General features: G+C 41.9%; 1 protein-coding gene and 2 long non-coding RNA genes across 3 annotated transcripts in view; 1 reads left to right on the plus strand and 2 right to left on the minus strand.

The window, feature by feature from the left end:
• The window catches only part of LOC309493708 (B-cell receptor CD22-like), a 273,995-nt gene that overhangs the window by 138,271 nt on the left and 118,864 nt on the right, over positions 1-16,860 (minus strand). The window lies entirely within an intron of this gene.
• LOC309493992 overlaps positions 1-16,860 on the minus strand; it is a 138,752-nt gene that overhangs the window by 16,116 nt on the left and 105,776 nt on the right. The gene's annotated exons all lie outside the window — the stretch shown is intronic.
• On the plus strand, positions 9,128-15,007 carry LOC309493944. Its single transcript, XR_014204121.1, has 4 exons — positions 9,128-9,195; positions 9,287-9,380; positions 11,137-11,477; positions 14,309-15,007. It is a non-coding gene; the product is annotated as an uncharacterized lncRNA (long non-coding RNA).

The following is a 16,860-nucleotide window of genomic DNA, read 5'->3' on the forward strand; positions in this document are numbered from 1 at the left end:
CAACCGCCAGTACACCTTCAACCGGTGCCCGTTTGGGTATGCCAACTCACCAGCTGAGTTCAACATCTTCCTGAACAAAGCCTGCCCAGACGCCAGGATGAGAGGTAACCTGATTTACGTCGACGATGTGCTAATGAAAAGCACGACGGTGGCCGACCACCTCAAAGAAATAGACTATGTTTTGAACCAGCTATCCGCTGCCGGCGCCAAAATAGCCCTCCACAAGGGACAGTGGTGTCGCACAAAAGTCAACTACGTGGGCCTGCTCATTGGACCCCATGGCATTGAACCACAATCAAACCGTATTCATGCCATTCAAAACATCAAACCTCCCACTACCTCTGAATTACGAAGTTTTCTAGGGGTATGCAACTACTCTCGACAGTTCATCGAAAACTATTCAGACATCGCCAGACCTCTAACAACTCTATTAAAGAAGGACTGCCCATTCGTCTGGTCAGACGCTCAGGAACACGCCATGGCACAACTAAAAAGACATTTATGCACAGCTCCATGCCTTGCTTACCCCGATCCGCAAAAAGAATTCCACCTGGAAGCAGGGTTTTCAGACCAATGTCTCAGTGCTGGCCTATACCAACAACACGACCAAGACAAAAAGGTGGTCGCATATGCCAGTAAAACACTTCTCCCTCCAGAATGTAAATTCTCAGACTGTGAAAAAGCTTTGCTCTGTACAGTATGGGCCATCCAGCGCTTCTCCAATTACATTGGAGCACAAAAAGTTATCATTGAGACGTGCCACCAGCCCGTAATGTTCCTCAACAGCCAGCGAATCCGCGATGGCGTGGTCAGCAATTCACACATAGCTACATGGCTAATGGCTCTCCAAGGACGAAATGTCGAGGCCCGATATGCACAGAATAACAAGTCTGCTCTAGGTAACGGCTTGGCGGCATGTCAAAACTGCTCTGACAACTCACCTGCTGCAACGCCGGAAACACCCGAACCCCAGCAGCCACAACTGACCTGTCACAGGTACTTCGAAAATAATGCGTGTTGATTGGGTAGGACCTCTGCCCAGATCATCAAGAGGCAATAAGTACTTTCTCACGATGGTGTGCCAATTTACCAAGTGGGTAGAGTGTTTGCCAGCACCTAACGACACCGCCCAAACAACGGCATATCTCCTGATGAACCACATCTTCTCCCGATTCGGGTTGCCACTAAGAGTCAACTCAGACCGAGGTACCCATTTCACCGCGGAGATCATGCAAAAGTTCTGGAGAGTTCTAGGGGTACAAGCTAAACTTCACATCAGTCACCATCCGATCTCATCTGGACAGGTAGAAAGATCTAACAGAACGGTGGTCGCCATGTTGAGAAAGTATGTGACGGCTAATCAGAAAGACTGGGATGTGAAACTTCCCCTGGTGCTGATGGCCATCCGAGCCACCCCACAGGAATCAACACGGGTACCCCCGTTTGAACTCATGACTGGGCGGCAGATGACCCTGCCATTACACCTGTTGTACCAACCAGGAGACCACAACCTCGTCACCGCCTATACCACTTCACAATATCTGGATGAGCTCCATAAACATTTGAAAACAACTTTCGCTTTCGCCCAGCAACACCTGAAAACCAGCGCTGACGGCCAGAAAGCATATTACAATCGAAAGGCATCACACCAAGAACTCAGCGTGGGCGACAAAGTCCTGTATTACAGTTTCGCCTTGCCACCCAAGCAGCTGTCAAAAAAGTTTCTGCCCCACTGGACTGGACCTCATGAAATTGTGAACAAACTCTCCCCCGTAGCATACCAAATCCAGCTTAAACGGGGACCAAGAGAACCAGTTCTCAAATGGGTCCACCGCAATCAGATCAAGAGACATGTGGCCACTAGCAGGGACAGACAGGAGATGCCCACAACGAGCTAAACTCAACCGCCGTCCCTACAGGAAAAGAAGACTGTTCCATCCAACCCGGGACAACCCTTGCTGATCTGTGCCTTCTTTCTTTCCCCTTCTCATCCATACCTCTCTCTCTCTTGCCTGTAACAGGATGCTGGTGTGGATTGCCATCATGTGCTTTCAGTCGACCAGAGGCCAGCCACCACCCGATGTCATCTCACCAGGGCCAGCCTCGGGAATTGTGTTGAGAGAGCAGCCCGGACTGCTTATCACAAATTGCCGAACCCACACACAGAAAGTGTACGTGCGACTCGACCCTCGAAACGTCTACCGTGCACACTACCCGAGGGCAGTCGCCCAATACAGTTGGGCAGGTGCCAGATGGACAGAAACCGCCCTCGACCATGCTGAAGCTGACATCCACCACATGCTGAACCAACTTGAAAAGATGACTCTCACCCAGGCCGAACTGAGTGGACACAACAGACGTCCCAAAAGGTTCCTAGGAGCGCTGCTCGGAGCCGCTGCTGCTGTAGGCACACTGTTCAACATTGGTATGTCCAGTGTCAACGCCGTGAACATAGCCACGGTACGAAGACATGTAGCAGAAATCCAGACGGAACTTCCACAGTTGAAAGATCAACTCACCACACAAAGCGCATCCCTGACCACCATAGGCAGGACACTGAGAGGTACAGTCACCATCCTTAACACGCATAGTGTCATGCTGAACCAAACTGTGAGCTCCATGAAACAGCTGTTCACAGTCTTCCAGAATGACTTTGCCCAAACTCAGTTGGTCACCGCATTAATGTCCGACATGCTCCGAGAAATAAGCTCCTCCATGGACAGCTTAGCCATGGGGAGGATCCCGCCATATCTGATCCCCCTGAGCCTTGTACAAGCCGTGCTGGCTTCCGCCACCACCACACCCACTGATCCAATACAAACCCATCTTGCCTACTCTTTGGGCAGCGCCATTCCACTGTACGTTGACCCCGCACAGAGGGAGGTGGGCTTCCTCCTCAACTTGCCCATTATAGAATCAAGACGAATCTACCGACTCAAAGACGTTGTCAACATTGGATTCTGGCAGAGTAACACCCAGTTCAAGGTACGGACTCCCGAGGTTGTAGCTTATCATGACAGCGACCCACAGCTATACCTCGCCCCTAACCTGCACATGTGCACCCTCACAAAAGACATTCACTATCTCTGTCCAAGCAAACCTTTCCTCAGAGATAATACAGATGGAATCTGTGGCCTACAACAACTAGCCAACGACGCATGTTGCCCGGCTGATGCTAAACCCCGCAACCAAGTCACCGAGACCCAAGCCGAAATTGTAGGAAACCGATGGCTCGTGAACACTCCAGTGAGGTCGGCGACACTGACTTATGACCAACACGACACTGCTACACGTGTCAATCTGCTTAACCAAAGCATGTGGATTCAAGTCCCACGAGGAGCCATCCTCCACCTAGATGACCTGGCCTTGTACAACCTCCCAAGCGAAGAGTACCAAGCCGAGCTAGAGATCCCATCTTTCTTTAGGGACCGCAATTTCACGCTAGATCCAGAACTGGAAGATTGGATTGCAAAAGGGGGGTCACAAGTCATCGATATAGCCCCACTGGACTCAGCCCTTCAGGCCTTATCTCGACTACCCATCCTGAACACTTCACCTGTTGCCCAAGCTTGGCTGACACTGCACTGTGCATTTCCATCATCCTCGGACATGCCCTCACCTTGGGTCTGGCCTATGTCCTGTACCGAAGAATCAACGCAATCCGAACCTCCACAACCAAGCTCACCGAGGCAGTCTCCGTAGGCTTCCGGAGAAACCCTCGGAAGGATGACGCCCCACCAGAGAATGCTGACGACCTCATCGAATTAAACCCTCAGTCTTAGCAACCCCTTCGCAGCCTCCTCCCATTCATGCACCTGCCATCTGACCGTTGTTACCGTGGTGACTCGACCAGGCCCATCCACGCCCTGCCAACTCACCAAGGGGGGACTGTAACGAAAGGCAGGTCACCTGGCTTGCGTGTTGATTAAATTACTGAGATTACCCTGTGATCAAACCCCCTCTCTAGTCTGGGACCTAATCAACTTACTGGAATCCTCATTTACAGACACCCCCATTGTCTTAAAACTTCGGCACCAGGACGTGCCGACCGAATGGAGCCTCCTATCTGCATAAATCATTGACCCCTGGACCCTAAAGGACCCTAATCTATTTTCTGAGTAAACACACAACCTTCTGTTCGACTGTTTCGGCTAAGATATGTGATCAGCAAAACGCCAGTCAGACTGGAAATGCTATAACCCCTGGGGACTTTCACAAGATCCCGAACATGTATTTCTTGAGGTGTTCCGTGGTCTCCATACCCAAAATACTATCTATATAAGCTGTATTTGTATGTAACCAATTTGATGTGCGTGTAATCACGAGAAATTATGTATCTTTGTGTTATTGGCTCACAGAATTATCATTCGCGGTATTGTTTTGTTCCAAAGAACCCAACAGTGCTGAATCTTTAACACAAAATATCAGAGGATGCATTCTTTCATTAATACCAGTTTCATAAGTGTTCATGAACGAGTTTATTCCATCAGTACATAGTCAGAGAAGGCGTGTACCTTTGCAAAACGTAAGGAGGTGGCCACAATCGTCCTTCCAGACGATTGGGTCACGCACGTGAGAAGGCGTGACTTTAGCGACTTCAAAACAAATTCTAAAATCCTTTCTCTAAATTCTCTCACTCATTCTTTACGCACACACTTATCCTCACACACACACTTACACCCACACACACACCCACACACGCACGCGCTCAAAGGAAAACACACGCACGTGCTCTCTAAAACCCACACACATCCCCTTTCACGCTACCATCTTGCACACACACCAAAACTCTCTCCTTTTCTCTCTCTCCTTTTCCCTCTCTCATTTTCTCTTCCCCTCTCATAATATTTTGCTTTATTTTATTTCTTATTTTGCGATCGTTTATATTTTTTGTTTGCTATGCATATTTACTCCTGCGTAATTGAAATAGTACATGTAATCTTAGTTGTTTGATTAAAATCCTATAATCTTTATGAATTGAATCTGTCTCATTGTTCCATTACTGAAATCCCTGAAAGTGTGATTGCCTACAAGCTCTACCCTTTATTTTACTATTAAACAATCTAAGTTGTCTAAGACACAAAAATAATCATTCCTTTGTGGCCACAGGAAAATTATTTGTCGTGTTGGAGACAATAGGTTTCTGTTCAGAAATCGTGCATCCGATCTGCCGGACGGATGGTTGTATGATAAATGAGAATTAACCCCTACCTAAATTTCCCCTGATTAAAATATAATTCTATCTACTTATATCAATAAATACTATGAGTAATCTTGGTAATTGTTGATATACGTTGAGGTCTGACCTATTCCCTCTTTGGAATAATTTAATTTGTGTAAACGGCATATGCATATTCATATCTTATGAATATTACCTCTCATTTGAGCTAATAAATTCCCTAAACTAGAGGCATTGTCGCTACACACTCTTCCTCCTCTTATAATCATACTCTTCCTCCTCTAACTCACACTTTTCCTCCTCTTATACTCATACTCTTCCTCCTCTTATAATCATACTCTTCCTCCTCTTATACTCATACTCTTCCTCCTCTAACTCACACTCTTCCTCCTCTTATACTCATACTCTTCCTCCTCTAACTCACATTCTTCCTCCTCTTATACTCATACTCTTCCTCCTCTAACTCACACTCTTCTTCCTCTTATACTCATACTCTTCCTCCTCTAACTCACACTCTTCTTCCTCTTATACTCATACTCTTCCTCCTCTAACTCACACTCTTCCTCCTCTTATACTCATACTCTTCCTCCTCTTATACTCATACTCTTCCTCCTCTTATATTCATACTCTTCCTCCTCTAACTCACTCTTCCTCCTCTTATACTCACACTCTTCCTCCTCTAACTCACACTCTTCCTCCTCTTATACTCATACTCTTCCTCCTCTTATACACACACTCTTCCTCCTCTTATACACATACTCTTCCTCCTCTTATACACATACTCTTCCTCCTCTTATACTCACACTCTTCCTCCTCTAACTCACACTCTTCCTCCTCTTATACTCATACTCTTCCTCCTCTTATATTCATACTCTTCCTCCTCTAACTCACTCTTCCTCCTCTTATACTCATACTCTTCCTCCTCTAACTCACACTCTTCCTTCTCTTATACACACACTCTTCCTCCTCTTATACTCATACTCTTCCTCCTCTTATACTCATACTCTTCCTCCTCTTATATTCATACTCTTCCTCCTCTAACTCACAATCTTCCTCCTCTTATAATCACACTCTTCCTCCTCTAACTCACTCTTCCTCCTCTTATACTCACACTCTTCCTCCTCTAACTCACACTCTTCCTCCTCTTATACTCATACTCTTCCTCCTCTAACTCACACTCTTCCTCCTCTTATAATCATACTCTTCCTCCTCTAACTCACACTTTTCCTCCTCTTATACTCATACTCTTCCTCCTCTTATAATCATACTCTTCCTCCTCTAACTCACACTCTTCCTCCTCTTATACTCACACTCTTCCTCCTCTTATACTCACACTCTTCCTCCTCTTATACTCACACTCTTCCTCATCTTATAATCATACTCTTCCTCCTCTAACTCATACTCGTCCTCCTCTTATAATCATACTCGTCCTCCTCTTATAATCATACTCTTCCTCCTCTAACTCACACTCTTCCTCCTCTTATACTCACTCTTCCTCCTCTTATAATCATACTCTTCCTCCTCTAACTCACACTCTTCCTCCTCTTATACTCACTCTTCCTCCTCTTATAATCATACTCTTCCTCCTCTTATAATCATACTCTTCCTCCTCTTATAATCATACTCTTCCTCCTCTAACACACACTCTTCCTCCTCTTATAATCATACTCTTCCTCCTCTTATAATCATACTCTTCCTCCTCTTATAATCATACTCTTCCTCCTCTAACTCACACTCTTCCTCCTCTTATACTCATACTCTTCCTCCTCTTATACTCATACTCTTCCTCCTCTAACTCACACTCTTCCTTCTCTTATACACACACTCTTCCTCCTCTTATACTCATACTCTTCCTCCTCTTATACTCATACTCTTCCTCCTCTTATATTCATACTCTTCCTCCTCTAACTCACAATCTTCCTCCTCTTATAATCACACTCTTCCTCCTCTAACTCACTCTTCCTCCTCTTATACTCACACTCTTCCTCCTCTAACTCACACTCTTCCTCCTCTTATACTCATACTCTTCCTCCTCTAACTCACACTCTTCCTCCTCTTATAATCATACTCTTCCTCCTCTAACTCACACTTTTCCTCCTCTTATACTCATACTCTTCCTCCTCTTATAATCATACTCTTCCTCCTCTAACTCACACTCTTCCTCCTCTTATACTCACACTCTTCCTCCTCTTATACTCACACTCTTCCTCCTCTTATACTCACACTCTTCCTCATCTTATAATCATACTCTTCCTCCTCTAACTCATACTCGTCCTCCTCTTATAATCATACTCGTCCTCCTCTTATAATCATACTCTTCCTCCTCTAACTCACACTCTTCCTCCTCTTATACTCACTCTTCCTCCTCTTATAATCATACTCTTCCTCCTCTTATAATCATACTCTTCCTCCTCTTATAATCATACTCTTCCTCCTCTAACTCACACTCTTCCTCCTCTTATACTCATACTCTTCCTCCTCTTATAATCATACTCTTCCTCCTCTTATAATCATACTCTTCCTCCTCTAACTCACACTCTTCCTCCTCTTATACTCACTCTTCCTCCTCTTATAATCATACTCTTCCTCCTCTAACTCACACTCTTCCTCCTCTTATACTCACACTCTTCCTCCTCTTATAATCATACTCTTCCTCCTCTAACTCACACTCTTCCTCCTCTTATACACATACTCTTCCTCCTCTTATACACACACTCTTCCTCCTCTTATACACATACTCTTCCTCCTCTTATACTCATACTCTTCCTCCTCTAATCTTCAATGCAACATTGGTCTCATCATTAGAAATAAGTTTGAACAATTTTGAGTCGTTGTGTGTAAACGATGACAGCTGTGTTGTAGTTGTGTTTAACTTTAGCCTGCCTGTGTTTAGTGTTTTGAAACATAAGTGCATCACAGTGAGAAATGTGTTCTAGTGAGTGAGAATGTGTTTTGAGTTTTGCAAAAAGAGTGCATGAGATTTGCAAACAGTGTTTTAACGACCTGAACTTGTTTAATGTTTTATGTGATTTATTTGACAAATTGGTTTAGGCTATTGAGAATTTGGTTCAGAGAAGTGGGTTTAGTGTTTTAGCAATTCAGACAAACTGTAAATCCTGGAATATGACTAAATAAACATTTAACATATACACATTCACTTCTGAGAACAAGAGCAAAATATATTCACGATCTAGTGCTAGAGCAGGGCTGTGAACTGTCACACTTTCAGCCTGGGACTCTAATCGACACGTTTCACACACTCTCACGCCACACACACATTTTCTCATGCAGAGAAAAATCGCACTGACACTGACCAGAGGTGTATAGTCCAGGGGTCAGAAAGTAGAAGTCCTGCCATATGTTTATTCCACCCATGAACTCAGAAGCTGATTTCACTAATTAGTTATCCTGCTGAATTAGCAAATCCAGGCGATTGGAACAAAATACTGAGGAGGACTTTTACTTTTTGAACCTGGACTTTACACCTCTGACACCAACAGACAATACAGAGCTGGTTACTTTTGATATGAAACAAATTCTCAACCCTCAGATTCTGTCAATTTTATTTCGAAATTAAAACAATAAATATCGTTTTGGTGTTGTAAATGTGACGTGGCAGATCGCTGTAGCGCCTCAGTTCAAGCGGCACGTGAACCGATCATCAACGAATGAACAATAGGTAGGCTATGTTGAAAGATACAGTAAAACTTACTGAAATGTATATGCCTCTGTAGTCGCATAGATTCAAATACTCGTATATTGTTATTCATATGTTTTATTATTATGTATTGTTGGTTACCATTTATTAAGTAGGCTATAGATGTTTATGTTAATGTGGCAGGATGGGTTATTACCCATCCTAATTTTTTTATTTGAGGTTTGGCCAATGGGCTGGGACCATGGGTGTATAAGAGCATGGGCTGCCAGGCATAGGCGTGCGTCACTTTCCGGGGCTGTGACATCACCTACGCGCCCTGCTGCTTGTGCTGGAGAATCAAATGTGGACATTTGATACGGTAAGGAAAGCATGTACGACGACGTTTGTGTAATGAGATTCCTGTGTGTTGCTTTAACCGAGCGGGTACTAATCTGTATGCTTTACGTTAGTCTAAAGTTCATCCGCGCTCTCTGCTGATGAGAGATCTGGCTCCATGCATCGCTAGGAATTCGGGATATTAATCCCAGTGCAGCATCTGTTATTGTGAGTATGTTTGCTCGAGCCGGAAGCCAGGGGGAGAATGAATGGCAGTGTAACACTAGCTATGTTTCCATCAACACGTTTTTATCCGAATTATGTGATATCGAATGAAAAATGCCTTATGGAAACAGTAAAATTCGATTGAATTTCTTGAATATCGACTAAAATGAAATACGGTCGGTCTCATCGGATTTTATCTTGATCGATGTACGGTTTATGCGATAAACGCTGATGGAATTTGCCGAATAAATAATGGATTGCGATTAAGTTTTAGGTCATTTTATGGGTACAACCTGCCACAAAAGAAGAAGTTTTAGTTAATTTCCGCCCAGTTTGCACCCATTATATACTGTCTGGTTTGCACACATGGCCGGTGTCAACAAAGTGGACAAACGAGGAGACAAGATACTTTTTGAATTTAATTAAACAGAAAAATAAAACGGCTATTATAGCAAAAATCTAAGAAATGCCATAATAGTCAAATAATGTCGCTATCAGCTGTCACATAAGCACCCAGAGTCCTGCAATCGGTTGGGTACCCGCATAAAAGTGGCTAAAACGGGTGGATTGTGACATTCCTAAAATTCACAGGCGGGGATGCGGGCGGATAATGAACTCCTTGCGGGCGGGTAGCGGATGAAAAATATGTGCAATATTTGTATGTCTAAATTGCCATTACACACTCGCAAATATGTGTTTTGGGCATCCTTAAAAATATTCTTGTTTGCCGTTACCCGACCGATCCTGTCAATTTAGGACTGACCCAATTAATTTTTTTCCCCTTTTAGTCCGACCGACTGGCCGGTTGTAAACTTGCGAAAAAGATTGACCGATTTTTTTTTTTTTTTTTTACTCTTCAAACAACTAATACAAATGCAATAAAATTAGATTAATTATATTTTAGTAGGCCTAAGTATTGTGTAGGCCACGCTCTTTCTTTTAAATAAAAATCCGTCAATCAAGCAAAATAATATTCAATGATTGTAGGGCAGGCTAATAAGCCTATGTGTTGCTATTAAAAAACTATTTAGTTTCATATTCATGTTTAAATAAAATAATATATATATATATATATATATTTGTTTAAAATTTCATGTTGATTATATGAAAAGTGAAAAAAGCATGAATAAGATAAGATGATCCCGAATATCGGGAGACAAATGGAGTGGGCAGACATGATTTTGACCACTTTAATAAGTTTGTTTTTGTAGAAAGACTTTCTTTAAAGTGAATTTCGTTTTGTATTAATTGTATCTTAATTTTAACCAATGTTTAATCAACCATTTTCCTGGATTTAATAAATATAGCAGGCAATATAATCAGGACACGGAGAGGCGCCCACGCGTGAACTGGAGGTAGCCTATGCTACTTGAATGGCCCAAAACAAAGCGCACTTTAGCACTCATTAGCCCATTCATGAGGCTATTGTGATGTTGAGAGAGGTGCGAGATAAAAAATAAAGCACTTTAAATGGAATGATTTTAGCTTGTGTGCGATTTATCGCGGGCACGGGTCAGATCTGGTGCTGAACTTTGCGGGTACGGGCGGGGGCGGGTCTCCAAAAATTGACCCGTGCAGGACTCTGCACTTTTACAACTTGTGCAATATTGAACATTTGTTGGTAGATGGCGCGATCCATTTTGTCTAGCAAAACTTGTTCGCAAATGTTTGCTTGAATGTTGTGCGATTCAGTGCGAAAATGAATGGAAACACCTTAAAATGTCGATGGAAACATAGCTACTTTCTGTTTTGTTTGTAGGCGCGTGACAAGGGCAATGGCGGCGTTCTGGTCAATTGTTATGTGCTCTGTGCCTCATCATAGAGTTGCTGGTCGCTCCGACGCTCCGTGCTTCATCATAGAGTTGCTGTTCGCTCCGACGCTCCGTCTCTCATCATAGTTGCTGTTCTGTTTCCATCGGATTGTTCCATTTCTACGAGACTGGGTCACTGGGACGCTCTCAATGAGTTTTTACGTGTTCTAAGTGAACTTTTTCGTGCTTTCTAGGCTGTGTCTCGGTGATATGTTTTGAGTTTCTTTTGTTTTCCTTTTTTTTGGTTTATTTCTTTAATTGATGTCAATGGTTGGGTATTTTTGAATTTGTATTTGTATTTTGATTTATACAATACAATACAATTTTATTTGTATAGCACATTTAAAAACAACTAGCGTTGACCAAAGTGCTTAACAAGGCAAAAGATATAGAAAACAAGCACAATATCAACATAGTACACAAAGATACACACAGAAAATACACATATCAAGATATTTTAAAAGCTAATGAAAATAAATGCGTTTTCAAGGAAGATTTAAAAAGTGACAAAGTTTGTGCAGATCTAATATGCGGCGGTAAGCTATTCCATAGCTTGGGTCCATAGGCTGCAAATGCACGATCACCCCTATTTTTTAATCTGGTTCGTGGGACAGACAGAGAGTTTGAATCCCCCGATCTTAGTGATCTTGATTGAGATACTGGATGGAGCAATTCAGATAAATACAGTGGAGCCTGTTTCTGTAGCGACTTAAAAACAAATAACAGAACTTTAAAATCAATTCTAAATTTGACCGGTAGCCAATGTAGCGACATCAGGACTGGTGTGATGGGTTCGAATTTACGCTTCCCTTTGAGGAGGCGTGCAGCTGCATTTTGGACTAGTTGTAGACGGGTGATGCATTTCTGCGAAATACCGATGTATAGAGAATTACAATAGTCCAATCTGGATGTTACAAATGCATGCATAGCAATCTCAAAGTGTTTAGCAGACAGAAATGGCTTAACCTTAGCTAAAAGATGGAGGTGAAAGAAACAAGATTTTACCACAGTACATATCTGCTTTTCGAATTTAAGGTTATTATCAATCCAGACCCCCAAGTTCTGAACATAGGTGGTGCTATATGATGACAACGTTTGGAGGTCAAAATCATGTGTGCTACGATCGTTTGGACCAAACATAATAAATTCCGTCTTCCTCTCATTTAGACTCAAGAAATTACCAGAAAGCCATAGTTTCAATTCGTCCAGGCAGTCCATTAGAGGTTTTAAAGCAAACTTGTCGTCATGCTTCAGAGGCAGGTAAATTTGAGTGTCGTCAGCATACAAATGGAAGGAAACTCCGTGTCTAGATAATATGGAGCCCAGAGGTAGCATATACAGATTAAACAATTCCGGGCCAAGAATAAAACCCTGCGGAACACCGGACCCCAGTTTCATTTTGGATGAACACTGTTGCCCGATGTGAACAGAGAAGCTTCTATTAGACAAATATGAGCGGAACCAATTTAAAACAGTACCCCGAAGACCCGTGGACGCTTCGAGACGAGAGATTAAGATATTATGATCAACCAAATCAAATGCAGAGCTGAAATCTAACAAGACCAAAGCTACAGATTGCCCAGTATCAGTGGAGAGCATTATATCGTTCATGACTCTTAAAAGTGCAGATTCAGTACTATGACGTGATTTAAAACCGGACTGAAATTTCTCATAAATCTGACTGTCAGTTTGAAAAGTCTGGAGTTGACTCAGAACCACTTTTTCAAGAATTTTCGAGATAAAGGGCAGATTTGAAATTGGGCGATAGTTACTCAGGATTGACGAGTCCAATTTAGACCCCTTAAGTTAAGGCAGAACTGAAGCATGTTTCAGGCTGTTTGGAACAACCCCAGTACGAAGACATTTGTTGATAATAGACAACAAGTCAGGACCAATAGCACAAAAGACTTGCTTAAAAAATCTAGTAGGAATCACATCCTGAAAGCAGCTGGTAGGTTTCAAAACTGAGACAATCCTAGTCAGAGAGTCAAGAGTAACAGGCTCAAAGACAGACCATGTAGAAGAGCATATGGGCACTTCAAGTGGCATAGAAGTTAACGAAGGCATTTGAGATCTAATCAGTGAGATCTTTTCTTTAAAATAAATCACAAAGTCTTCACAGAGAGAGTCGGACATCTCTGGGAATTTGTTAGTGGTGGGATGAAGAGCAGAGTCAATTACTGAAAATAAAACATTAGGCCTATTACTATTAAGTCTGATCAATTCCGAAAAATAGTGGTTTTTAGCAGATTTAGCAACTCGCTGAAATGCAGCGAGTGATTCCTTTAAAAGTTCATAGGAGACATGTAGTCCGTCCTTATTCCACTTGCGTTCAGCCCTTCTACAGATCTGTCTTTGAGAACGAACATTGTCATTTAACCATGGTTTCGCCACATGATTGAGTTTGTTTTTCTTTTTTCTGATAGGGGCAACAACATTTAAAACATCAGAGCAAATAGAATTGAAACATATCAAGTGGTTATCAGCATCTAGGGAGCTTAATGGTGGAACCATGGCTTGATTCGCAGGTAAACCAGGATATAGTGCCACAAAGTCCTCCTTAGCACGTTCTTTAAAAATTCGAGTTGTCCGTGAATAAGTATGAGGTTTATGTATAGAAGTATTAAAAGGCAGAGAAAACAGAATCGGAAAATGATCCGATAAGCCAGTATTACTGATGCTGATGTCTGATACATGTAGTCCACGTGTTAAGATTAAATCTAAGGTATGTCCCTGGATATGAGTTTGACCAGACACCCACTGATCCAGGTCAAAAGAGGCAATAAGGTTCAAAAACTCTTTAGAGAGTAGGTTAGTATTACAGCATACATGAATGTTAAAATCTCCCAAAATCAAAATTCTATCATATCTCGTAACAAGATCTCCCACAAACTCAGCAAATTCATTTAAGAAATCCTTATTTGGCAGAGGCGGACGATAAATCAAGGCAAATACCTGAGAGATTGTTGCTGTAGGTTGCACCAATTGCACTTCAAAACTGCGACAAGGGCTAGTTGTGAGACTGCGGCAGGGCAAATGTTTTTTAAACAGTGACGCTAGGCCCCCTCCACGGCCAGATAGCCGCGGTGAGTTTAAGAAAGAGCAGTCCTGTGGGACAAGTTCGATTGATTTCAATTTATTTATTTATAATTATTTAATATATCGTTTTCATCTAACCATTTCTACGGCCGAGCTATACTGCCAGTTTATTTAATCATTTGTTTAAATTTTGAGTTCATGCTTTCTTTTGTTGTTTTTGATCTTGATTTGTGACGATCCAGGCGGAACCGAGTAGTTGGTTTCTTCCTGGAACTGTATTGAGTTGCTCTTTATATTGTATTATTATTTGTTTATGCATATCTCTGCTCTATCTTAACGTCTTTTTCTTTCTTTGTTGGCAGGACCTGGGCACCCAGGGGCAGACGAGTGACCTTCTGGTGGTGGCATCCTTCACTGTGTGTCGTGGTCTTCTCTGACCTTAGTCGCTGTGTTTGTGCTAGTGTGTGTGCACTGTGATTTGTGTGATCTTTCATTAAGGGTGATATTCTGAGACTGCCCCTGTGGTAAGCCTGGGTTCTTTGCCCCTAATGAGTGACCTTAACAATTGAGATGAGTGTGATTGGTCAATGCCTCTTTTAACTATGAATGCCGCTTAAATAAAATACTTTTGTACGATTACTTATGTCTCTGACTCCAACGGTGATTAGGACCTGTGCGTGCCTTTAGAGGTTGTGTTTAATTCTTAGGGTGAAATTCCCCAGGTGGCGTAGTCGGAAATCATATCAATTTGAGTCAGTTCACGCCCGCTTTGCCACATTAACATCACTTAAGGGTTAGTTCACCCAAAAATTAAAATTATGTCATTAATGACTCACCCTCATGTCGTTCCAAGCCCGTAAGACCTCTTTTCATCTTCGGAACACAGTTTAAGATATTTTAGATTTAGTCCGAGAGCTTTCTGTCCCTCCATTTAAAATGTATACACGGTATACTGTCCTTGTCCAGAAAGGTAATAAAGATATCATCAAAGTAGTCCATGTGACATCAGTGGGTTAGTTAGAATTTTTTGAAGCATCGAAAATACATTTTAGTCAAAAAAAAAAAAAAAAAAACTACGACTTTATTCAGCATTGTATTCTCTTCCGGGTCTGTTGTCAATCGACTCCACAGTGACGCTGCTGACGTAAGACGCTGCAGACGTGTTATCACTTACGCACCATTTAAAAAAATATAGCAATACCAAAATACAAACAATGTAGAATAGCTTGAATACAGCGTGCGTCTCCCTCAGACTGTAAACGAAGCTCGGGCGCACCAGATAACACGTCAGCAGCGTCTTACTTCAGCAGCGTCACTGTGGAGTCGTGAACGCGGATTGACAACAGACCCGGAAGAGAATACAATCCTGAAAAAAGTCATAGTTTTTGTTATTTTTGGACCAAAATGTATTTTCGATGCTTCAAAAAATTCTAACTAACCCACTGATGTCACATGGACTACTTTGATGATATCTTTATTACCTTTCTGGACATGGACAGTATACCGTGTATACATTTTCAATGGAGGGACAGAAAGCTCTCGGACTAAATCTAAAATATCTTAAACTGTGTTCCGAAGATGAACGGAGGTCTTACGGGCTTGGAACGACATGAGGGTGAGTCATTAATGACATAATTCTGCAGAAAAGCAGAAGTAAATGTACAGAGACAGAGTGAAGAGAGAACCACGAACAACATGATGCACTCTCAAATAATGAAATATATGAAAAATAAGACGAAGAAAATAATCAAAGTTGATTTATTAAATACCCAATGACATCAAAATATTAGTTTTGTGGCTTTTAGTTCTTATCTATCAGCTCAGAGCTCATGTATGCTAGTGAACTCCTTTGACATGATACATATTTAACATGTACACATTCACTTCCGAGAACTTGAGCCACACATATTCATGATCTGCTGCTACAGTGAAATTTGTCCAATCAAAAGCTCTGAACTTTGAGAAAGTCCCTCCCCCTAAACCATGTGACACTGACTAGCAAGTAGCGAAAGACTATTGGACATTTCTAAAAGGGACGAGCATTTGACAAGTTCAACACAAACTTCCTGTTTCAGAGAGAAATATGTGAGAACAGGACAGAAGAAAGTGCAGATCAGCCACTCATGAGGCCTTGAATAAAACATCAGAGTGTTTCTAATGTGAATGTAAGAGAGACTCACCGTGAATCATGAGCAGAAAGAAGATCATAGGAAGAGGAGGAGCCATTCTGACCCACATCAGCATAACATATATCTATAATACAGATACACATATACAATATACATCGTTTCAAAGCAGCTTTACAGAAAATACACAAGTCCACATTACAATTTAGAGTGATCTGTTATCAGAGGAAACTGTCTAAGATATGCATTTCAGAAATGTACATGTACAAAGTCACAGTTAGCTAAAAATGTATTCATTTAAACAATGTAATAATTTCAGGCAGAAACAATGAGCTCATTGAAGTAATGAATACTTGCACTAATATATTCATCACTTAAACAAGTATATGTAAATCACCCTATTCTTAACATTTCTCATGTAAAGACACGTATGTTATATGAGCAATAATCATCAGTTTCATTTATGTAAGAGTGTGTTTGTCTTACCGTGTTGAAGCTCATCAGATC

Source organism: Leuciscus leuciscus (assembly GCF_965113295.1).
Source record: "Leuciscus leuciscus genome assembly, chromosome: 3".
In the NCBI taxonomy this organism is placed as follows: Eukaryota; Metazoa; Chordata; class Actinopteri; order Cypriniformes; family Leuciscidae; genus Leuciscus; species Leuciscus leuciscus.